The 26,450-nt window shown below is 42.9% G+C and overlaps 1 protein-coding gene across 3 annotated transcripts in view; it reads right to left on the reverse strand.

The window, feature by feature from the left end:
• Positions 1-1,754: 1,754 nt before the first annotated feature.
• LOC308385568 (E3 SUMO-protein ligase ZBED1-like) overlaps positions 1,755-26,450 on the reverse strand; it is a 61,396-nt gene continuing 36,700 nt past the window's right edge. The window contains exons 1-3 of one of the 3 annotated variants that reach the window (XR_013969551.1): positions 19,836-20,125; positions 18,505-18,611; positions 1,755-5,647 (exon numbers count right to left, since the gene is read on the reverse strand). The gene's annotated coding sequence lies outside the window, so the exon portion shown is untranslated. Of the gene's footprint in view, positions 5,648-18,504; positions 18,612-19,835; positions 20,126-26,450 lie in introns of those variants that run through there. The other 2 variants (XM_080864560.1, XM_080864559.1) reach the window with 2 other exon arrangements.

Genomic DNA, 26,450 nt, shown 5'->3' on the forward strand with positions numbered 1-26,450 from the left:
ACTGTTTGCAGTTTAGTGTGTTACTGTTGCTATTTTTACCATTTCTTCTTGGAGCAACTGTAACCCACATTATTTCCTTAGGGATTAATAAAGTATTCTGATTCTGACACTGACCGTTTCAGGATGACCTGCCATTATCCAATCACACATCTGCTTACCTGCATCTTTTGCTCGTTTCTCCTCTTCTTTTCTCTTTTTTCTAAACTGAGGACCTGATGGCTTTGAACTTTTCTTGTCCATCTTACATTGGTTTTAATTTTGCACTCCAGTATGAACACAAATTCACCAACTCGACGATCACCACAACATAACCTAGTAGACCTACACCTTAGTTCACAGATTCACTTTGTCTAAGGTTTATTTCTGGGATTTCACACAACCCAGGATTCAAATCATGAATCCATAACGGGCTTGGATTTACATCATTATAAATGAAATGTGCTCTATTTGGAAGCAGCAGGACCCCCTCCCCTTTCGACGGGTTGTGTGTGACATTAAATCATCAAAACGTAAATTATAAATTATAAATTGTTATTGATCCTTTACCCCTGGTCCTAAAGTGTATATTTATTTTCTTACTCTTCTTATATATATTGTTTGTTTACTTGCACCGCTGTAACTGGAGCCTCGTCGTCTCGTGTCTCTATATACTGGACTGTATGTAGCGGAGATGACATTAAAGTTTACTTTGACTTCAGCAGCGAGCAGGCGCACCGAGGGCTCTCGCGCTCACTTTTCGAGTATAGAATTTCGAAAAAAAATCGGTGCAAATTATAAGTCTGTATCATGATGTCTGGTGTGTTCGTGTTTGTTGGTTTGTTTTTATTTTGTTTTCTTTTGCGAGTTGGTTATTAGATGCTGCTACAGCCGTTCAGAGATTCCCCCGCCGCCCCGCCCTCTCCTCCTTGTGCCGCAAGCAGCAGGCGCACCTCGCAAACGGAGGGCGCCCTTACTCCCAGCAAATGGGCGATAGAAAACCGATCGGTGCCCATGCCATTCCCAATACGAGCATTTTTTTTTTTTTGTCGATGCCCTTGATGCCGCATTTACACTCAGCATTTAATGTTTCCTGATAACGAATACCGTTTTCTACAGTGGGTGTTATGCTACAGCCATCAGCTGTTCATTCATCAGTGCATGTGAACAAAGTTAAACACGATGATAACCAGACTGTATACTCACTGGTCACTTTAGTAGGTCCACAATTTCGGCTGCTTATCAATCTAAATATCTAATTAACCAATGATATTGAAGAAACTCAATGCGTTAAGGCATATAGACATCATCAAGACGACCTGCAGTTCACATTGAGCATCACACTGAGGAAGAAAGGCGATTTAAGTAACTCAAGAGGCTTTACAGCTTTATACGCTTATTAACATCTTATCACACTATAAAGGAAATGCCAATTCAACCGATAAACAACTGCAACCATGAGCAGGTGAGGATGATCCTAAAGCCACCGCTGATGACAAACAGGGTGGTCAAAAGATGTGCTTTCATTAATCAGGTTGTTTAAAAGTTAAACCAGAGCATAAGATGTTAAAAACACACAGACATTAAGTTAAAGGTTGTGAAACTACATCCAGCTGGCATCCCAAGAACTGACTGTCTGCTTAGAGAAACGTCCACCATCCAGTAGTTATGGATTCTTGATCGTCTGCAGCTCTGCCTGAGGATAACATGCTTTCTTTGTCAGGGTTCGCGACGCGAGCCAGGTGTAAGTTATTAAAGGACCCAGGATGCAGCACAACTGAGGTGAGGAAGCTTTATTGACAGTGAGATAACAAACAAAGGCGAGGGTGACAAAAAACAGAGCAGCGAGTAACCTAAACTGGGAAAAGCTAAACAAAAACAGACCTGAAACAGACGGAGGCACGGCTGGGAGTAATTGGACATAACGGGACAAGGGAAGTGAAACTAGAAACACTGACGAGAGACACAGACCTACAAAATAAAACAGGAACTCACACATGCAAAGACACAGACTAAGAAATCCGGACTTGACACAGGAATACACAGGCAGAAAAGCCTAAATACTAAACTGGGGAAGAACAGAACCAAAACCCAAAGAAAGAGAAAACCAGAACCAAAATACATCACAATAATAGAAAACACAAAACGCTGGGTCAAAAGACCCAGGGCCATGACATTCTTACAGAAAGTGAGCAATGACAGAGAACTCACGTTTTTATGCACTGGTGGGATTGAGAGCCCTCTCCTATTTACTAAACTGGCACTTTAACCAAACCAGCCATAAACATTGTCACAGCTGGTTGTGGCTAAGCAGTAGTATAAAGAGGAAGGATTAAGCCTAGCTTAAGCTGCAACTGGGAAAACAGTCAAGGTTACACCTGAAGGACTCAACATTTGAATGTTTCAGATGATCAAAAAGGAAAGAAATATGACAAAGGTTACCTGGGTCAGTGGAAAATAGTCTGTAAATGGTTTCATTTGTCAAGGGTAAAAAGGTATGAAAAACAACCTGACCATGTATGGAAGCCGGCTGAAAGACCTCACACAGCAGCACATCATGATACGATCAAAAGAAACAGCAGAGAAACAAAGTCACTGACATCAGTATGAAAAGGTTACAGAGTCATTTCTAAGGCTTTGGGACTCAAGCGAACTACGAGCCATTATCCACACTACAGGAAAAATGGAAGAGTACTCAAGCCTCCCAGGAGCAAGTGGCTGACTAGAAATACTGCAAGAGTGCATCGATGACTAATCCAGGAGGTCACTGAAGAACCCAGATCATCATCTAAAGACCTGCAGGCCTTACTTAGCTTAGATAAGGTCAGAGGTCATGATTCAGCAATAAGAGATTCAATGGGGGGAGAGATTCAACAACAGAAAGGCTCATCTCACATCTAACAACAAACATCTGGATGATGTTTGTTGGTAAATGAGACGGAAGCTGTAGTTTTTCGAGAGATTTGAGTCCCGTTACACGTGGCATTAAAAGAAGATCACAGGAACAGCCTGACACAGTGGTGGTGGTGTGACGTCTTCCCAAGAACACCTCATACCAAAAAACGATTCCAGGAAGGATTCTTGTATATGTGGAACCCTCTAACCGAGTAACTGAGCTGAGTCGACACAAGAGGAAAAGAAGCACAACTGCATGATACACAGAAGTGCTGGCTCACTAATCAGCTGCTAGAGACCACTGAACCATCCGAGTTTTACTTCTTTACAGATGAGCATCCAGACCAGGACAGAGAGGAAATCTGACATAACTGAGTCAATGAAACCACAAAAAGATCAAACTGTTTAAGGTGGTAATACACCAAAGTACAGCCCAGACCCAGATCAGCTTGACTTTTTATCTTTTTCTTGGATATAAAGTCACATCAGTGGTCGTTTCACATCCTGTTGATGGCTTTAGTTCATATTGAAGGTTTTCAAAATCAATGGGTGTGAAATGTTTTGATTTGTCACACTGGTCACAGCTGTAGTTTCCCCTCCATGTATGTACGTTCATGTTTGTTACAACTTCCTGACAGCGAGACACTTTTCTCCCAGTTTCTGCATTTGTATGGTTTCTCTCCTGTGTGGACTCTTCCATGCACTTTAAGATGATCCGCAGTGGTGAATGAGAGATGGTTTTTGACCCCATGTGACAGAGTTAATTTTGGTTTAATTCACTTGGTTTAGGGAAGCCTCTCCCATATTCTTTGCAGTAGTTCGTTTTGTCTCCAGTGTGTCTGAGTTGATGTTGTTTAGGTTCTCTTGATGATTGAAAGTTTTTTCACAAAAGTCACAGAGAAACTCTTTCCCACTACCACAGTGACGACAGGGTTGAGAACTGGATCAGTCTGTGTCGCTCTGCTTCTAAACAAAGACACAAAGACAGTGGAAGTCAGGGAATTCTCTCAACATTTTTATTTTTAATGGCGCCTGAAATAAGGAGTATCTGTGCCAGTGTCCAATTATATCTTACTGTTTACATTATAACACTCAGCTTACTGGGCAACATTAAGTCTTCATTTGTAGGTAATCTACTTAATGGGAAGACTGGTGATTAAACCCCTGGATGCTCTACTCTGCATCCCACAAGATACTGACTCCAACCTGCTCTCCGATGCATCCATTGGAGTGTGAATGTTAGATAGAGAGAAAGGGGAGGAGCTTTTAAAACTTTTAAGCTTTGAAATTAAACTTCATTCATATAAAATTGTAAAACTGTTAAAAGAAAAATACATACCTCACAGTAACTGCACTTTTAGAGTTTCTTTCTGCTGTGAATCTTTTGGTGTGATTTGAGGTAACGTGGAGATTTAAAAGTTTTCTCACAGAGGTCACATTTATAAGGTCTCTCCTCAGTGTGGGTAAACATGTGGTGCTGTAAGTTTTTGTATGTCACAAAAGCTTTACCACACTGATCACAGCAGTAAACATCATTTTTGGTGTGAATGCGTAGGTGAATGTTTCGGCTGAGTAGCCAGCGGAAAGTTTTTCCACAAATGTGACAGCTGTACGCTTTAACTCCACTGTGGACGAGTTGGTGTGTTTTTAAGCTTGCAGACTGGTTAAAAGACTTTCCACACAAGTCACAGCTGTACGCTTTAACTCCACTGTGGATGAGTTGGTGTGTTTTTAAACTTCCAGACTGGTTAAAAGACTTTCCACACAAGTCACAGCTGTACGCTTTAACTCCACTGTGGACGAGTTGGTGTGTTTTTAAACTTCCAGACTGGTTAAAAGACTTTCCACACAACTCACAGCTGTATGGTTTAACTCCACTGTGGACGAGTTGGTGAGTTTTTAAGTTTCCAGGATGGTTAAAAGACTTTCCACACAACTCACAGCTGTATGCTTTAACTCCACTGTGGACGAGTTGGTGTTTTTTTAAACTTCCAGCCAGGGTAAAAGACTTTCCACACAAGTCACAGCTGTGCGCTTTAACTCCACTGTGTATGAGTTGGTGTGTTTTTAAATTTCCAGACTGGTTAAAAGACTTTCCACACAAGTCACAGCTGTACGCTTTAACTCCGCTGTGTATGAGTTGGTGAGTTTTTAAGTTTCCAGGACGGTTAAAAGACTTTCCACACAACTCACAGCTGTATGCTTTAACTCCACTGTGGATGAGTTGGTGTCTTTCTAAGTTTCCCGAACGGTGAAAAGACTGTCCACACAACTCACAGCTGTACGCTTTAACTCCACTGTGGATGAGTTCGTGTCTTTTTAAGTGTCCAGCCTGGGTAAAAGACTGTCCACACAACCCACAGGTGTACGCTTTAACTCCACTGTGGATGAGTTGGTGTTGTTTTAAGCTTTCAGCCAAGGTAAATGATTTTCCACACAAATCACAGTTGTATGGTTTAACTCCACTGTGCATGATTTGGTGTCTTTTAAAGCTTCCAGCATGGGTAAAAGACTTTCCACACAAGTCACAGCTATATGCTTTAACTCCACTGTGGATGAGTTGGTGTGTCTTTAAGTGTCCAGCCTGGGTAAAAGACTGTCCACACAACTCACAGCTGTGCGCTTTAACTCCACTGTGTATGAGTTGGTGTGTTTTTAAATTTCCAGACTGGTTAAAAGACTTTCCACACTCATCACAACTGTATGTTTTCTCTTCCTTTCTTCTGTGAGGTTTGTCGGCCTCCTGAGAGCGCTGACTTCTCGCTCCATGTTGGTCCTGCAGTGAAAGAGAAACAAACAGAGGCAGTGAGTGAAATGCAGTCGTGGAATAAACTCAACCTTCAAATTTCCTCTATTAACAGTAGTTTTAAACCAAAGGCTGAAGTAGTTCCTTGTGCTTTTGTGCTGAGGTGTTTTTTCTTTTATCAAACTGTTCTCCCACTAGGAGCTCAGTCTGAGTGGAGTTTTTTTTCTCCTCCTCTTACCTCATGTAGTGTATTTTCGTTGTTTTTTTTCCTATCAGCCTACCTTCTGACATGTCTGCCCAATGTGATGTTTGTGTAAAGTTGGTCAGAAGGTTCCTTTGTGAGTGCGCATGCGCCATTAGCGTGCTGCCTGCTGTAACCCCTAATTTCCCTCGGGATGAATAAAGTATTCTGATTCTGATTCTGATTTCAGTCAATACACTCGGTACAACACACGTGGTATGGGATATCATGCCCTCACGTGTCCTGGCCGAGGAAACCTTTATTCACGCCTTTAAGGCAGATGATCTGTGATGACGTGTGCACAGCCCCAATGTGCCGCCACTGCTTCGGCAGTCAGCCCCTGATTCACTGTGCAGCTAAGAAGCTGCAGGTGGACTAGCCCTCTCCTCTGCCAGCTCAGAAGCTGTCGCAGTTCACAGGCTTTTTCCTCCAACTGGACCCCGCAATATCTAAAAACTGCCTTCCTATGTTCCCAAACTTTGTCTGAGAGCTAAGTGCATCATGTGGCAAACCTCTGTCTACCTGCATCACTGTACCCAGCTATGAACAGTACATGACGTTGGACAGCACCGACAAAACTGGCTTAGCTAACCCACTCCTTATGGAGCTGTCTCTGGTCGCTTACCTGGCCCCATCCAATCCAATCCAATTTTATTTATAAAGCACTTTAAAATACCCAGCACAGGAACAAAGTGCTGTACAGAAAATAAGTTAAAACAATAGAATAACAGAAAGCAGCGAAATAAATAAATAAAACATAAAATTAAAACAGCCCTATATTAAAACAAAAACAAGATAAAACAGCATCGAATCACCTAAAAACAACTAAAATAAAAATAAAAACCAACATCTCACGTGGTGTCAAAGGTCAGGGTAAAGAGGTGGGTTTTCAAGAGTGACTTAAAAACAGATAAAGAAGTGGCCTGTCTAATCTCTAAAGGAAGCTCGTTCCACAGTTTTGGAGCTGCTACAGCAAAAGCACGATCTCCTCTAAGTTTACGCCCAGTCCTGGGTATCTTCAGGAGCAGCTGATCAGCTGACCTGAGAGAGCGGGTGGGTGTATAAGGCTGTAGCAGCTCAGAGAGATAAGATGGAGCTAGGCCATGGAGAGTTTTAAAAGTAAATAAAAGAATTTTAAAATGAATCCTAAAAGAAATGGGCAGCCAGTGACGTGAAGCTAAAACAGGGGAAATGTGCTCAAACTTTCGAGTGCCAGTTAAAAGACGAGCTGCGGCATTTTGCACCCTCTGTAGATGACTGATATATGATGCGCTCACCTCAATATAAAGTGCATTACAGTAATCCAGCCGAGTGCTAACAAAGGCGTGGATCACTGTCTCAAAGTACTGCCGTGAAAGAATTGGCTTTATTTTTGCCAGCTGCCTGAGGTGAAAGAAGCTAGATTTTACCACGGCCTTAATTTGACTGTCAAGCTTCAGTTCACAGTCCACTTTGACCCCCAGGTTTGTGACAGTTGGCTTAACATACTGTGCCAGGGAATTTACATACACATTGGGGGTCTCAGTGGGGCTGCCAAAAACCATCACCTCGGTCTTTTTATCATTGAATTTTAAAAAGTTAACAGACATCCAAGCCTTAATGTCATCGAGACACTGAAGTAATGGCTGTGTAAGGTATCTGCCTTTTTTCTTTAGAGGGACATAGATCTGACAGTCATCAGCATAAAAGTGGAAAGGAATGCTGTGCTTTCTCAGTACAGAACCAAGAGGAAGCAGATATAAAGAGAAGAGGAGGGGGCCTAGAACTGAGCCCTGTGGGACACCACACAAGAGGGGAGCGGAGGACGACACATAGTCACCGAGGCTGACACAAAAAAGTTCGCCCCGCCAAGTAGGACCTGAACCACTCCAGTGCTGTGCCCTGTGGGGATGAACAGAAAAGTATTTGACCAGCATAATATAATCTGCAGTATGATCATTGCTTTAACAATGTAACAGATAGCTTTAAGATGGCCTTAAGATGTTTATGATGATGTTAACTTTGTATTTCAGGTGCAGTTATAACTATTTTATACATATTGCATATCTGTGCTTATTTGAGTTGATGTTCAGGTTCATTAATGGTTTTGAGCTTCATCTAGTGAGAGTGTCTAGGTGATACATGCTGAGGGAAAACTAGAACATAGAAGGAATTGCAATACATGCTTACAAAACACTTATATCAGGTCATTTTATATTAAGGTTTTAGTAGAGGTTCTTGGTTAAAACATTTATTTAGTAGAAGACATACACATAGTCTCAGTGAGCCTCTGTCCTGGTGAAAGGTCAGAAGTGCAACAGGTGAATTGAGAAAGAGCATTTGAGGACGAGACACAGACAGTAGGAGGTGAAGAGGTGACACAAAGAGCATGTGAGGTCAACACGTACACACACATTAGTTAAGATTTATTTAGAGGAGAGATTAGTTAGGTCTAGACAAGAAAGAGGAACAATTCATTTTAAGACAAGAACGGAAAGTACCAAGCCATGAAAATAGAAGATGATTTTCTGGGTGAAAAGTCATGATGATGTTGATCTGATCTATGTATAAAATGTACCGGTGACGCATGAAGGGGCGTCAGTAAACAAACCCTGATGTTATAAAATAATTGTTTGTGCCTTAGTAAGTCGAAGATCAATTGCTGTTTTCAGTGATCTTCCCACGTGTGAATTAAAATCTTCGTTTGACTTCACCCGGCCGGACCAGTGTGGTTATTTTTCGATCACCTCTTGTACCCTTTCTCAATTCTTGAATCTTAACAGCCCCTAATGCCCACCCAGTGCTCCAAACGAGAGAATAAAATGGCATAATCCACGGTATCAAACACAGCTGTCAAATCTAAAAGCACAAGAACAACACAGTCCCCAGCATCAGTCGCTAAAAATATGTCATTAAAAACTTTTAAAAGGGCTGATTCAGTGCTATGAAAGGCTTTAAAACCAGATTGGAAAACCTCTAACACATTTTGCTTTTCCAGGAAGGCCATTATTTGGCTGTAAACTACCTTTTCAAGAATTTTGGAAAGAAAAGGTAGTTTGGAGATAGGCCTGTAATTTGCAAGAACTGTAGGATCAAGAGCAGGTTTTTTAATCAGGGGTTTGACTACTGCATGTTTAAAATCTTTAGGGACGACACCTGACGACAGTCAGACTATGGTTTACCAGCTCAAGAACCAAAGGACCAACTGTAGGTAACACCTCTTTTAAAAGTTGAGGAGGGACGGCATCATTTGGAGACCCTACAGACTTAAAACGACCAACAGTCTCCTTTAAAAAGGAAAGAGTCACATGCTCAAACCTGTCAAAGACAGCAGAGCAGGAAACAGAGACTGAGAGGTCACGAGCACAAGGAGAGACTTGATGAAAAGCGTTCAGCAGTGGAGGAGTTAAAAACACGACAGTGCTGAGCAGCAGCGCGAGGTTTAACTGAGGCACAGGCAAGAGGAACTTCAAACATCACAGGACTGTGGTCATAAAACACAGCATCACAAATCTATGTTAAAAACAGAAAAGCCATGATATAAAACAAGATCAAGTGTGTGTCCACGTTCACGTGTGGGACCTGTCACACATTGCACCAGATTAAACGAATCAATAAGGTTTAAAAAGCCCTTCGCCATGGGCATATCAGGACAACAGTCGTGAATATTAAAATCCCCAACAATACCAACACGATCATATTTTGGCAGGAATTCAGCCAAGAAGTCAGCAAAGTCAACACAAAGTCCTTATTGTATTTTGGAGGCCGATAAACCACCGCACACAACACTGTGTGAGAGCAGCCCAACTCAAACAGACAGTTCAAAGATGGTGAACGACGGGGTTGATAGCTTCTTACATTTAAAATGACTTTTAAAGATCGTAGCTATTCCTCCTCCTCGGCCCAACATACGTGGGGAATTAGAATAACAGCAATCGCCAGGTAGAAGATCTGAGAAGAGGCTGCACTCCCCAGCGCTCAGCCACGTCTTGCACACACAGAGAAAATCCAGTCCTCGGGATGTGAAGAAATCCTTCAGGATAAACGTTTTGTTCGCTAGGGACCTAGCATTTACCAGGCCAATTCTGGCGGTAAGCGGCGGATCCCCGTCGCTAACCGTCCTAGAAGCCCGACACAGAGGCCACAGGTTCCGCAGATTCACACCACGCCGGCGGGACTGGAACATCCCATCCAGGCAGATGACAGGTACCAGCCAGGTACAGACAGGTTCCAACGATCGCCGAGAGAAACAGAAGTTTGGCACCGCTCCTTGTTTTCTGGATAAGGGCTTAAGAGAATACCTTAAAGAAGCTTTCAGCTTCACCAGGAAGCCAGCCCTTCGACCCCGGCATCAGCACTTTTGCCGGAGTGGTGGATCTGGAACACGGCACAGGTGAGCCGGGATCTCCGATATTAGCGGGGGCAAAGTTTTATGTCCAGCTTGGTTCCACTTTGCCCAGCCTTTGGCAGAAGGTCGGAGATCCAGTAGGGTTAGGCGATCATACACCAAGAGAGAGTTGGCATTTATTACAATAGTCAATAAAATCAAAACAAACAAACAACACTGGCAGTGATAGACAGCAAGCCACATGCACCGGCGCCATCTTTTTTTAAGGTTAAAAAGGTTAAGTCGGTGCGGCGCCACCGACTTAACCATGGAGTCGGCATCACATCATTCATGCTTTTCGGCATCATACCATTCATGCTTTTCTTCAAAGATGGCCTGGAGATCGAAAAATGGAATTACATCTGCTGTTCACCTGACTGCTGCTTCCAAAATGGCCTACAAAGCAGACTGGAGGAGCACTACCTTGCATCATGCCTGAACAGAAACATTGTCCAATTTCTTAAATATTCACATTACGGCCCACAGAACCGCTCCCAAACCTGGGGGGTGAATCAAACATGATTAGTCACCAAATACAGTTTTTAACCTTTTCTTTTTTGGCTTTTGCAGTGTTTGATTTTTGTCCCAGGATTGGCCCAGTTTTTTGTGATTGAAACAAAAAGGCTTGGACAGCGAGCACAGCTCTGACTGGCTGAAAGAAGACGTTTGTTTTCCTTCTGACTGAATACTGTTTTAACAACAATCCATACAGGTTGGCATCACCAGACCCCTTTGAGTTTGGGTTTGTGGTTGCATTAAATAAGATTCCATCTACAAAAAAGACTTACGGTTTAATTTGAAAATGAATAAAAACGAGTGCAAAAAAAAAAAAAAAACCTCGTCTGGATTATTTTCTGTTCAGCAGCTCTGATGAAAGATTTTTAATTTTGTGATTATGCTTAAGTTGTAGCTTCATTTAAAGGAAGAAGAGGTTGTGAATTGGAGCCAACACAGGGAGAGAGAAATTGAAGCCATATGTGTAAAAGGAATGTGGTGACATCCGGTTTTAAATGGACAGACTGGCGCTCCCCCTCTCTTTCTCCTTTTAAGGAGTTCCATACATGACACTCCTACTGCTGTGGAGACTTGCTTTAAGTATAAATAAAGGACGTTCAGGATGCCCTGGGCGCTTTTTCTGTGTCTCATCTGTTGTGCACATCAGTGCAAAGCAGATCGGATCGTTGACTGCCCATGCGCATGTAAAAAATAGATATCTGAGTTGTGAGTTTCTTTATCTTCTAAATAATTTTCTCTTCACAAGCTCATTGCTGAGTAACATTTCAGACACTGAGATTCATCCTATAGCTGTCAGCGATCATGCTCCTGTATCTTTAACACTAATACAGAAGAATAATACTACACCAAGTAAAAACTGGAGATTTAATACATCACTGCTCAAAGACGAAGAGTTTATCAAATACTTTAAAAAAGAATGGACTCTATATTTAGGCTTTAATGACATTCCTGGAACATCAGCATCTGTCCTCTGGGAAGCAGGGAAAGCCATGATGAGAGGTAAAATAATTTCTTTCTCATCACATAAGAAAGAAGAAAACAAAAATATTCAGGAACTAGAAAAAAAAACATCAAAAAACATCAAATTCTTAGAAAAAGCCTATGTGTCACACCAAGATCAAGAAATATTAAACAAAATACGCAAAACAAAACTAGAATTAAAAGAAATTATTAATAAAAAGACGAAAATCTTAGTACAAAGACTTTGCCTGCAAAATTATGAATACGATAACAAATCCGGACAATTTCTTGCTAACCAGTTAAAAATCAATAAAGAAAAAACAACTATATGTGCTGTTAAAGATTTATCTGGGAATACAATATATGATCTTAAAAAAATAAACATATTTTTTAGGGATTTCTATGAAACTTTATATACACCACAAATAAACCAATCTAAAAATGAAATCGATCAATTTCTCGACAACATAACTCTTCCAAAATTATTAGACACCCAAGCAATGGCACTGGATTCGTCACTGATGCCAGGTGAACTCCAGGAAGCTCTGATAAGTATGCCAAATAATAAGGCTCCAGGTCCAGACGGCTTTCCAATAGATTTTTACAAAGAATTCTGGGCGATTCTGGTACCAGTTTTTCACAGGATGTTGCAGGAAATCAAAGAAAATGGTAGACTACCACCAAATATGAACTCTGCAAATATCAGTCTCTTACTAAAACCAGGCAAAGACCCTGTATTTCCCTCAAGCTATAAAACTGGTTAAAAATATTATATAATTCCCCAACAGCTTGTGTCAGAACAAATGACCAAACAAACATCCTCCAGCTTCTGTCTCCTGAGGGGCACCAGACAGGGATGCCCACTCTCCCCTTCACTGTTTGCAATTTTTATTGAGCCACTAGCAGCAGCAATTAGAAAGGCTACAACAATTAAGGGCATAAAATGTAAGAATGTAGAACATAAAATCAGCCTTTATGCGGATGATGTGTTACTTTTTCTCCAAAACTCACAAACCAATCTCTCTGGGGTAATTGCATTGATAAATTCTTTCTCAAGTGTCTCCGATTATTCAATTAACTGGTCAAAATCAACAGTCCTTCCGATTAATTGCTCCTTCCATAATTCTTCTCCTTCCCCACTGCAATCTGGAAATATAAAATATTTAGGTATTAATGTCTCTCCTAAACTTTCAGAATTAACTAAATTAAACCACATCCCACTTTTAACCCTTTAAGACCTACCATAGAACCAAGTCCGCCAGAGCATATATTATAGTTTTACATGCTGTAGTGCCATTTTTGGGAGTATTTCAAGTTGCTATACATCAATACAACCATTATAGCCCAAATTTTAATAATATGTATGCATTAAGTGCATAGTAATTACATAAATTGCAAAAAAGTACAATAAACTACAAAAAAATTGAAAATCGTTTTTTTAACATATATTTCTAGTTAGAGAAATTTAAGAGGCATATCCCTCAAAACTGTAAATGCAAAAAAGTTGCACAAACTAGTTTCCCACCACAGGAAATTAATTTTGAGTGTCTTCTTAGTTTTATTTTTGAAATACACCAATTTTCATATACTGTAGGAAAAACGAAAATAAATATTATAATGCAAATTTGCAAAGAAAACAGCATATGCATCAAAATAAACTATTTCCAGCAGTGCAATATGAGTCCTAAGCATCCCAGAAATGACACAGAAAGTCATAAAGTCAAATATAACTTTTAAAAACACCAGTATAGGCTCATGAGGCCCTGATGGCAAAAAACTACATTTCCGCAAAATGACGTCACTTCTGGTTTCGGGCAGGTCATGGCGGACATGGGATAGTTCACGCTGATGGACGTAGGAAGTGTTATGAACAGCTCATCGGATCGGCAAAGCGTGTTTCTGAAATATTTTGTTTTTGGTGCTGCAAGCGCTTTTTATGCAGTTTTTGCAAAGCTATATGTGGAAGGAAACTGTGACCTAGGACAAGCTGATGGCATAAGATGTAAGTACAATTCCTCCGGTTTCATATGCAAAAAAAATTATTGCGCTAGCTTACTTGGTTGCAGAGCTACCGGGATTTATAAATAGTTACGCAAAATGGAGCGTGTCCACTCCGACCGGCTTTAAAGGGTTAAAGACAGTAGAAGTTGATCTGGCTAGATGGAAATCTTTACCCATATCACTCATGGGAAGGGTCGCCGCTATAACAATGATGGTCTTGCCAAAAATAAACTATTTATTTTCAATGATCCCAAATAAGCCATCACAAGATTGGTTCAGATCTCTAGACTCGTATATTTCTAAATTCCTTTGGAAAGATAAACCCCCACGTATCAGCTTAAAAACACTACAAAGGACCAAGGATAAAGGAGGATTAGATCTGCCTAACTTTAATCACTATTTTTTAGCCAACAGGCTTCAGTTCACCTCTAGATGGTTTAAACACACCCTCTTAGATGAACCTTGGATAGATGTAGAACAGGCCCTATGTAATAACCTAGAAATTTCAGACCTACCATTTATCAGCTCAAACATCAAACGACATGAATGCTTTAAAAGCGTCAGCATCAGCTCTTCTCTGACAGCATGGTGGGAGTTTCTAAAAATGACAGAGTCTTCATTAATCCCATGCAAACGTACACCTATCTGGAACAATCCGGACATATTACAAAACTTTACTTACAAACACTTTCTAAAGTAGATGAATCAATATCCCTTCCTACTGCAAAATGGGAAGCAGATTTATCGATCAGCTTAGACCCAAACCTTTGGTCTCAGATATGCTTAAAAACCTTTCAATGGATCAGAAATCCCAGTTTCCAATTAATACAACACAAAATATTACACAGAGTGCGCTATACTGGTCATAGGATGTTCAAGATGGGCTATACGCCTTCCAACAACTGCTCACACTGCACAGCAAATACACCGGACAATTACATCCACGCTCTTTGGTTCTGTCCACCAGTTCAGACGTTTTGGCGTGAGATATGTGAAGACTTATCAAAGTGTCTGAAATGTAACATTCCAGCCTCCCCATTAGTATGCTTGCTGGGCAACTTGGATGAGGTCACTGCAGAAATAAACACAGCCCACGTTGTTTTTACGGCCCTATGCATAGCCAAGAAAATGGTCCTCATTAACTGGAAAAATAAAAATAATCTTAATTCTAACCAATATAAAAACCATCTAATAGATCACATTCGTCTTGAAGAGATGGGGGAGGGTCTGTGCTGGCGGACGTTGGTTACTGGTCTGGTAGCCTGGGTCCGGGACGGGCGTGGAGGCTTGGGGGTGCTCCGTCCCCCGGTCTGGGGTGCTTGCTGGGCCTTGGGGGCTTGGGTCCTGGCTGTTGTGTCGCCAGAGCTGTGGGCGGGTGGGTGCAGGGGGGCTCAGCCCCAGTGCAGGGGACCTCTGGTGCATCGGCCCAACTAGGGGGCTCTCTAACTGGTGGGGAGGCTGTTATATCTTTGCAGGTGGTCTCCTCTCTATAGGAGCTCACTCTGCACGTGGGGGGAGCGATATAAGAGAGGTGGAGAATGAACTCAACCTGGGTGTCTATTGTCTTGTGTAGTTTGGGAGATGACTGGATGATGGGGTGGGTGCAGTTTTCTCTGGGATGGAGTCGAGTGGGCTTCCCCGGACTCTGTGGGGCTGGGCGGTGCTGCTGCTGCGGGCCCGGGTCCGGATGGGCCTGGGCCCCCTTGCCCTGGTGGGTTCCAGAGTGTGGGGGTGCCTACTGGGCTCAGTGGGGGAGCTGGCCCCAGGGAGGGGCCGCTTGCCCCTCCCTTTCTTCCCTCCCCATCCTAAGCTGCCTCCCTATTCCCGCTCTACCACACCCACCCACACACGCAGGGCTTGGAGTGCAGGTATCTCACCAAGGTGCAGGGGAGGCACTCCCCCTCTGTCCCCTTCTGGCCGCCTATGCCTCAATTTTATTCTGCAACCTAGACATCCACATTACTCACACTCTCACATAACACATACATATAGGGCCTTGGGGGTGGGCACGTTTTATAGCATCCAAAGGATGGTCTGTGTATTCCAACCCACCTCTGGTGCTGTTGCCCTACCCTCAATTTTAAATGCATATAGACACTAAGGGTTTTCGGGAAGAGCCGTGCTGCTCTCTGAGAGGAAGCTAGTACCATGCTCTCCTGTGTTTTAAATGCAATTTAGAACAGCACACAGCAACACTACATATGAGTGGGCTTAGGGAGGTGTTGGGTCTTCACTCACCCCGGTTCTGTTAGACGTCAGGGCTGGGGCGCTGGGAGGAGGTGCTGGCCGTCAGATTGGGGTCTGGGATGCGGGGCCTCCCTACTACTGCAGATAAGGAGGTGGTACGCTTGCCTCCACCCCAGAGAGAAGGGTTACATCTCCTGGGTTTAGGTGCGGCTTGCCCCTCTGGGGGCGGGGGTACCTGGACCTGTGATATAGAGTATGTTTGGGGAGTGTGACTGTCTGTGCAGTGTCTATTTGTGTCTGTCTACACGTTGGGTGAGTGCCGAGTATTTGGTTGTGCACATGGGGTGGGAATGCACGTTTGTATCTGCGTGCGCCTGTTCGTCTGTGTCTATATGTCAGGTTGGGTCTTAGACTCAACCTCTCTGGCCCTCCTAAGTATGGAGGGCTATCTCCCCTCACCACACTCCCTGCCGGTGGCTGATGCCCTCAGACGTTGGTGTGTTGGTGGTCCTTGTCGTCTGGGGCTGGGCGCTCATGTATGTACCGGCTCACTCCTGGTGGCCGATTGGCGGGGCCTGGTGCCTGTGGCCCGGCTGGGCTCCTTCCGGGGGATGGGATGCCCTCAGGCCTCTGCCCTCTGGGCCTGAAGCTCGGTCCTCTCTGCCGCAGCTGGCTGCCGGCAGAGCCCGCGGGCACGCCACTGCAACCCCCTCTGGCCTCTGCTCCGTAGCTGCTGGGTGACCTCTCGTTTGGGGCTCTACTCAGCTCTTCCCAGGAGGGTGGCACGGTTCCCCCCCTTTTGGTGGTCCTCCTTGGGTCCTTGTACTCTGGGGCCTCTGGATATCTGGGGCCTGGACCTCCTCCATACCTGCTTCATACCCTGGGGGACGGCGCTATGGCTCCCCACACTTCCTAGCAGATCGTTACATGGAGAAACCTTTGGAATACAAGCATGCTGATCCACACAGCTATGCACACAGGTGTACACACCGGTGTTCACAGACACGGACTACACCTTTCTTTCCTGCTGCCTCAATGCACATTGTGCGCTGTCTATCTTGCATGCTGCACAATTTTTTTTTCTCCATACAGGTGATCCAGGTGTTTTGTTTGTTTTTCTTTTCTTTTTCTTTCTTTTCTTTCTGAGCAACACCCAGGAGGAAACACAGAAAGCGGTGTGATAGGATGCAGAAGCAGGGTAAGCATAGAGGAGCTAATGCGAGGCTAGCTGCTAACCAATACAAGCCAGACGTACGGACACAGTTGCCGGCCAATGTCTGCTCCCTTGACAACAATATCAGACTGTGGAGCGCTTCTCAACACAGTGTGAGGAACGATGCTTTGGCAGGGCTTCCAACACATTACGTACTACAAGCCCCCTCCCCCAATGACAAGGGACACCAATTGTGAGTAAATGCCTCGAGCGGCTGGTCTTGAAGCACATCATGAACAGTCTCCAAATAGACCTGGTTCCCCTTCAGTTTGCATACAGGACCAACCGATCTACAGAAGGTGACCTCTCTCTACCACACTCCATGTTATGCTGTCACACCTGGAGAGGAAGAACACCCCTCTGCCAGAGTCCTTTTCATCGACTTCAGCTCAGCTTTTAACACGATCATTCTGCAGCAGTTGGAAAAGCTGATGCTATCAGGCGTGGACCCTGCAACCTGCAAATGGGTTTTCAGCTTCTTGAAAAGCGGCAACAGACAGTCAAGGTGGGCAGCCACACATCAAAGACCATCTTGTTGAGCACAGACTTTCCTCTGGGGGTGTCCTGAGCCCGTTGCTGTTCAGTCTGCTCACACATTACTGTAAGCCAGACTCAGTGCTAATCATATTGTTGAAATTTGCAGACAACAACTGTGGTTGGTCTCATCACTGACAACGACCACTTATAGAATAGATGTGGAGCAGCTTGAAGTGTGGTGTAGATCCCGTAATCTCACCAACAATGTGGACAAAACAAAAGAGATGGTGATCGATTTCAGGAAGTCTGGCAGAGATCACCACACAGACTTCACCATAGAGGGTGCTGCTGTGGAGAGGGTCAGCAGTGTTAAGTTCCTGGGTGTGCACCTTGCTGATGACCCGTCCTTCTTCATTAATACAACAGCAGTTATCAAAAAAAGCACAAAAGCGTCTGCACTCCCTCGGGAGACTCAGAAAAGCAGGACTGCACCCAATAACCATCCATTCAGCTATTAGCACAGCTATACTCTGATGCCTCCTATCCACACACACACACACACAGCATACAATATACTCCCCAGATACACACACTACTTAATTTAATTAGCCCCTTCTGTGAAAGGGCTGATGCTACCTGTATGAGTGTGACTATTTGGACTGGAGTTTGTTTATGAATTAAGATTTTATGTTATTTACCCCTTTTTATTGTTGTGATTTATTACTGCCTTTTTACTGTTTGTTAAACCATTTTTCTTTTTAGTTGTATTGATTATTGCACTGTAGATGCTGGTGAGAAACACTTTCATTTCAGCCTGGGTAATACCATACGAAATGACAAACTTCTTCTTGAATCCTTTTCAATCTTGACAAACAAGCATCAGCTGATGAAGTGCACAGTTTCAATAAAAGTGATAGGTTCTTCACCTTTTGTCTTGATGACATTTTTGTCCACTGTAGCGGCTGAGCTGAGTCCGAATGGTTGAAAATGTTCGTCTGGTGCTCCGTCAGACTCTTCTCCTCCTGCTGATCGGCTGGGACACAAAACAGATCTTTGTAACATCACAGTGAAACAAGAACAGAGGACGGAGTCTTGACTGATCAGGCCCCATCATAGCTTAGAGATCTCATAGCATCACACTATCCCATTAGAGCACTTTGCTCTCACACTGCAGGCTTACTTGCAGTTCCTACAGTATTTAGAAGCACAACAGAAAGCTGAGCTTTTGTCCTCATTTGTATGTCAGTGATATATTGCTTTCATTTTTGTAAAATTAATCATTTAAATTTTATGGACAACTTTAAAGTGGATCCCACCAGGTAGTAAAATCAAGAACACACACACACTTTCCTGTTATCACTTGAAATATCGAGGCTCAAATTGTGGTCATTGTTAAGTCAAATTGTTGAATGTTGTCATTGTGCTTCTTAAATTTGTAAAGTCTTGGTTCAAACTATAGGATCAAGACATTCCTATGTCTCCCTCCCCAGCCTCTCGAGGTTCTGGGAAGAGGCTGTAGTGTTTTATCATGAGCAAATCCCTTGTGAAGATTCTGTCTGATGTTGCTTCCTGCTTTTATGATCCTTTTGGTGAGGTCACACACACACACACACACACACACACACACACACACACACACTGCCTTGTGTTTGTAACCAACGGGGGGGGACAGATGTTCTGTCTTGATTTCGCTCTTCATGAGGAATAAGTCTCTAAACTAGCGGGGCCTGTGGGAACACAGACCCAACAGTCATAAATATTTTGTACTTGTTAATCAATGAACATTTTATTTTTGTGCATCTACAGATGAGAATTTGTCTGTGTGTAAAAAATATTTACAAGTGTTACAAATTTTTCTGTTAATATCTGGTTACAGATACTGTTAGGATTTAAATACATATAGTCTTAATGCTTATTTGCAAAGTTGCAAAACTCAATACACAAATACGCATTTGATTTACAAGTACAAAATATTTATGACGACATTTGAGTCCATACAAATAGAAACGAGGCTGTAGAGGTTTGGTGCAGGCAGAAAAACAGCTGCAGGGACAATGAAAAGACTTTTCTGCTCCAACTTCTCCCAGCATGCTGAGCTAATGATTAGTTGGTGTTTTTCTCCAAACACTCTCTCACTCTTCTCTCAACGTGTTCACAATAAACTGTGAACAGACACCGAGGAGAGCAGCAGAAGACCTCATTCAGGAGCTAAACTCAACATGAACTGAACTCACAGTAAAGTTAGCTCGGTGCTTACCTTTAGATGAGCCCACAAACCGAGAGAAACTCCGCGATGAAGCTGCAACTCTTTCCAAACACAGGAAACAGATCAGGGAGCAGAGACCCACGTGGTTCACGCTGATCTCAGCTACGATCCAGGAGACAAGGGTGGGCAGATCGATGCAGATATCGATCAGGACGTTGGTAGTGGTTTATGATCGATACTTTAGTTTTTTTCTTTCCTCTAAGGTCACTACTTCACTCCCGTTTCATGAAAAAGCAGCTCTCTCTGCTCGACTCCTCTCCTGCACACACTCTTTGCTCCGCCCCCTTCTTCCTGATTTGCTTTGATTCGTTACTGTGCGATCACGTGACTCAGATGCCCTGAGAAAACACATTTGGGCTGCAGACAGTGAGAAAGAGGAGCAGCATGTGCAGATATTGCACATCGGTAAATAAAAGCAGTAATGCGTGTAGGAATACTGTGGCAACACCACCAGTTTATAAAGACACGAAGGAGAGCAGCAAAAGAAACTCAGCGAGGAGGAGGGAGATCCCTCAGACTGGCCACTTCATTAGCTACACCTCTTCCACTACTCATTGGTTTGCATGGTTTTGAGACATAGATTAGAATTAATCATTTAATTTGAACTATCTTCTAGACTTGTCAAGCCATGCTTCGTTTGCTTTGTTGTTAACGAATAACGTTGTAGGCTCACCATAAGCTCACTGAAGGCTGAAGGTTGTAATCTCTGTTATATTTCACAGATGATGCACTGTAACTCGAACATAGTGTAAGGTAAATGTCTGTGAGCACATTGATGTAGCATCACTTTAAAAAGATTTGGACACAAGACAGATACAAAGACATGACTGAGGAGGTAGGAGGTAAACAAACATAAGGACACTAATCACAGCACACAGAGACAGACTGGATGAGAAGGGGAAGAAACAAACAAACCAGAAAATAAGAATGATAAGAATCCTGTGCAGCGCTTTGTGACCGCCTGTCTATGAAAAGCGCTTAATAAATACACTTTACCTGCGTCTGGGTACCCGGGGTTCTTGAATAGTTTATGGACATGTGTATATTTGGTGTTGCTGTTGTGGTGGCAGATTTCTTTTCTCATACATTAATCACATATTTAATCATATTACATTAGTTATAGTAATTCTCACTTTACTATAGTAAGAGCACTCCTGTCACTAGTTTACATGCATGTGGAAAGTTAACACAGTGAGGCCATTGTAATGGGCGACGTTAAACAGATAGTGGGACTCCTTCTGCCTTTCAGGGATGTAAATCTTTAGGTGACGGCCAAGCAGAAAACAAGGTCATAATTCTCTCTGTGAGGGAGGAGGTATAGCCCCCCTGTGAGAGGGGCCAACATGTAAGAGTTTGTGGAATGTTCTTTGTCTGTGTGCCTGTATATAAGATGTAAGGGCGGTGGCCACAATTCAGAGATGGTGTTTCACTGGGATGCTCTCTCCACATTGCAATGTGTTTATTAAACCCACTTCAAATCAAGCTCACTGGGTGTGTTGCAGGTTATTGTTAAATTTTCCACGACACTGTCCCTTGTTTTTTCTTTGTTTTTCTTGTTTGTGGGTGTAGGTGTGTGCAGCTGGTCAAGCTTCATCGGGAGAGCTACTTAGGAGTGTGGTTGAGTTCTCTCCGATGCTGGATCGTTGCGTGAGACTTCCTGTCAGTTTCCCAGTTAGATGTCAGTTAGTGTGAGTTTGCCATAGTGTGAAGTATTTACGGCTGTGTTCTTCCTGCAGGAGTGTGGAGACGAGAGGGCAGCAAGCACGGGTGCATGGAAACTAGAAAACAGAGTTTCCGAGCACAGACATCATTAGACCATAAAACAATAAAACAAAATTAAGCAACATGGGAGAATATTCCAGTGTGTACAGCTGGATCTGGGACTGCTGCAATCTTCGATCGCGCCTCCGCGTCCACATCAGATGGGAGGTAAGCATGGGATGTGGCATTGCATTCGGGGGAGGGAGGGTGATAGTACGTATCAGTATCAGTGTACATGTTTCGTGCATGTGTCTGTGTGTATCCCGTGTTCAGCTCACAGAAAGTGTCACCACACCCGGTTGAGCGGAGGTCAACAGTCTCCAGTGGACCCAGGTGGCCTTGAAGGAGGGACAAAGAGTTCTGTCAACAATCCTGTTATCATGGAGAATTTTTGTTGTTCCAGTCAGCTTCGACCTTAGCCGACCTTGGATAGCCGTATGAGTGAAGATGCTGAATGTTTGGGTTGAGTGCGAACAACTGCATCCAATTTTTACAGTTGGTCTAAATTTTATCACTGGTCACCAATTCTCTCAATTCTCTCAATTCTCTTAATTCCTATTCTTCTTCTCAAAGATGTTATCTATGGCTCATGGCTGTGCAATATAGATATATTGCACAGCCATGAGCTTCTCCAAGACCTTATCCATATTTTGTTCAATAACAGAGTCTTACTCACAGCCCTGCCCATCGTCTGTCATGTCGGCCAGCCTTATGGGATTTTGAACAGCTGTAGCCGCTTCTTGTTCTTCGATAAGCCAGGTCCGAGACAGCTCCAATCAGCCAGAACACTCTTATCGTGGTTCCAAATTGGTAGATGTCGTTCAATGTCCTCCATCGAGAGTGTAGCCAGACACACAACGCAACCGACCATCGAGTATCCGGTAGCAAACATTGTCTGCGGGACAATTGAGCTCTCTCAAACCCAGAAAGGTGTCAATTTTGTTACGGGACCAGTCGATCAAATCCATAATTCTTTAGGTTTTAGAGAACATGACTGAGAGACTCTTTGAAGGCTAGAGTTAGATGAGACTAGACAAAGACATAGAAGCAGCAGCAGGGAAGATAAGGAAGGGAGAGGGTGAAAGATGGGTCCACCTCCTCCGAGAGCCAAAGAAATCTTATTTTACTGTCCCTCCTTCCCCTCTGTTTTATTTCTCCCTTTCTGTATTGTTGTCTGTCCAACTTGTAATAACTTAAAATACAATTTGGATTTGAAAATGAAATAAAAGAAAGTTAAAAAATAAATAAACAATGATAATATAGATCAATCAAGTGGAACAATGTGGCATTGGCATATTTTCTCCACTTGAAAAAATACATCCGTTGGGCATCTTTCCTGGCCTTCAGACAAAAATTCTGATTGCTAAAGAACTGAACAGGACAGCCAAAAAATAAATAAACAAATAAAATAAAAAATAATTTAGTTAATTGTTATATTATAGCTGTTTGTGATGTTTGCAACTTTGTACTATAATAATTTATTAAATCCAGTTAATTCAGTGATTGTTTTTACTGTCTTGCAGCAACAGAGATTAATCAAATATTCTGACTCTGAAAGTTTGGGTCGACACTCTGAAATACAGGAAGTGAAATCGTAGCTCAAACCTTTTATTTGTCACGTCAAACTGTTTTCATAAGGCAAACTTAACACACGGTTTGTCATGTTATGGCTGTGTGCAGGCAGGAAAAGGACCCAAACACAGACTCAACTGAGGCGGGACTGAAAGTCACAAAGCAGCTCTATTGCTGAACAGAGTAAACCATACAAAACCTAAACTGGGCAAAATCTAACAAAACATACACGGAGATGTAGGAACAGACACACAACATGAGAAAGGACGTAACGTCAACACCGAGAAACACAGGGCTTGAATACACTGGAGAATAACGAGGAGAATGAGACACAGAAGGGGAGCACAGCTGGGAGAAATCAGACATGACGAGACCCAAGGGAAGTGAAACTCAGGCTGTCTCCCAATTCAGGGTCTGCAGCCTTAAAGTACGCATTTCAAGGCCGATTACGTCACAGCGGCGCGCCGAAGGCTGTCCCAATTCAAAGGCTGCTCGAAATATGGCCCTGAAATGCGTCCTTCATTTCCCTGAATTTTAAGGCTGTGGCAGTGTAGACTTCGTGGCCCAACATATCCCACAATTCATAGCGCGGCAGTCGGTGTGGAGAATTCTGCCGCAGACAGCAGAAGCGGAACGGCCGAAGAGTAAACTGTGAAAAGTAAGCACTGAATATTGTGTCACTTATTTATGTGCAAATGTTTAATAACGAAGAACATTAAACATTACTGTTGGCCACATGTCTGCAAAGTTATGTGACATTAGTGACGTTTGTACTAACTTGGTTTTAAAGCCTTTACTTTAAAATATACGCCGTTCAATAGCTGAGCTTAATCTTACAGAGAATGATCAAAGCTCATGTAGAAACAAACAAATGAACAAAAGATTTTCTCCTTCATTTCTGTCAAACAAAGCTGTATGACACGTTTCCAGTGGTTAGTATCATGGTTGCTAGGCAACCTGGGCAGCGCAACGGAGGCTTTTTTTTTTTTAAACTTTATTGACAAACAACAGTATCAGCGCAACGGAGGCTAGACCGTCCCATTACACAAGCCTCGCACTTCCGGCCTTAGCGGTCTTTGAGTACGCGGCCCTTGAGGCTGCGTACTTTAAGGCTGCAGACCCTGAATTGGGAGACAGCCTCAATACGTTCATGTATTGAGTTTCAAAGTAAAACAGGAAATGTAACCCTGAGACACAGTGTTGACTAGGGGATACAACTGACAGGGGAGACGGAGCAACTGAGAAACACAGAGACCAAATATAAGGGAGGCACAGAGATCACTAAACACTGGAAATGATCACAAACAATGTTCCCTCTAATGTTTCATGTGTCTGAGCGAACACACAAACTCCCTGAGTGGACACTTGGACCACTGTGAGCGACAGCAGACGTGTGCACTGTGGTCACGCCAGCATCGAATCCATCCAAGTTACATGTTTATTAAAATAATCAAATTACATCATTTACATTTATGTTAGACTACTTTTAATTAAATGCTTTAGCCCACTTACAATGAAACTTAAAAACAATCTTGTTCATGACCTGTGTAGGATGTTAACACTATTGGAAGTAAAAATAACTTGAACTCCAATTTTGAAAACACAACTTTCTTTTTAATTTAATTTTTCTTTATATAACTCTGACTTGTATCATGAGTCTGTGGTCTGGGAGAGAGTCCTGTAACTCTGTCTGCAAACCACAGTAAATAATGACCAATGTTGGGCAATTGACTACACTACACACTAACTACACAAGATTTGCGCTAAATGTCGCAAATCCATCACATCTCAAAACACGCCGTCACTCCTAAAACTTCCCTTTTCCTAAACAACTAAATGCCATGTTGCCATATCATTTTTTTGATTGGTTGACATGGTACATTTTTCGACCAATAGGAAAGGGTGGGGTTTTCACTCACAGGCGGAGAGTGCTTTTCTGCTTGACCGTCACCTAAGGATTTACATCCCTGATAAGCAGGAGTCTCACTATGAGTTTAACGTCTCCTATGAACTTACAATGGCATCACTGATCATTTCAGGATGACCTGCCATTATCCAATCACACATCTGCTTACCTGTATCTTTTGCTCGTTTCTCCTCCTCTTTTCTCTTTTTTCTAAACTGAGCACCTGATGGCTTTGAACTTTTCTTGTCCATCTTACATTGGTTTTAATTTTGCACTCCAGTATGAACACAAATTCACCAACTCGACGATCACCACAACATAACCTAGTAGACCTACACCTTAGTTCACAGATTCACTTTGTCTAAGGTTTATTTCTGGGATTTCACACAACCCAGGATTCAAATCATGAATCCATAATGGGCTTGGATTTACATCATTATAAATGAAATGTGCTCAACTTGGAAGCAGCATGTCCCCCTCCCCTTTCGACGGGTTGTGTGTGAGACATTAAATCATCAAAACGTAAATTATAAATTTTAAATTGTTATTGATCCTTTACCCCTGGTCCTAAAGTGTATATTTATTTTCTTACTCTTCTTATATTTGTTGTTTGTTTACTTGCACCGCTGTAACTGGAGCCTCGTCGTCTCGTGTCTCTATATACTGGACTGTATGTAGCGGAGATGACAATAAAGTTTACTTTGACTTCAGCAGCGAGCAGGCGCACCGAGGGCTCTCGCGCTCACTTTTCGCGTATAGAATTTCGAAAAACATCGGTGCAAATTATAAGTCTGTATCATAATGTCTGGTGTTTTCGTGTTTGTTGTTTTGTTTTTATTTTGCGAGTTGGTTATTAGATGCCGCTCCAGCCAGCCAGAGAATCCTCGCCGCTCCGCCCTTTCCTCCTTGTGCCGCAAGCAGCAGGCGCACCTCGCAAACGGAGGGCGCCCTTACTCCCAGCAAATGGGCGACAGAAAACCGATCAGTGCCTATGCCATTCCCAATACAAGCTTTTTTTTTTTTTTTTTGCCGATGCCCGTGATGCCGCCCCCCACCACAATGCTGCCCGGGCAACCGCCCATGTCGCCTGTATCTAAAACCGCTACTGATGACAGGGTTGAGGACCGGATCCATCGGTTTCAGTCTGCTAAACACACAATGATAGTGTAAGTCAGGGAATTCCTTGAAAACATTTATCCTAAACACCTCTTGAAATAAAGAATATAAAAGACTGTAATACTCATCCAGAGAAATCTAAGTTTTAAATGCACCTGTGTGTTTATTTTGTGGACAGGAAAAATCCTTCACTGCACCCTACTCTCTGTATATGAAATCTGAGGTATGGAACAATACATCATCAGCAAAAG

Source organism: Rhamphochromis sp. 'chilingali', assembly GCF_963969265.1.
Source record: "Rhamphochromis sp. 'chilingali' genome assembly, chromosome: 18".
Lineage (NCBI taxonomy): Eukaryota > Metazoa > Chordata > Actinopteri > Cichliformes > Cichlidae > Rhamphochromis > Rhamphochromis sp. 'chilingali'.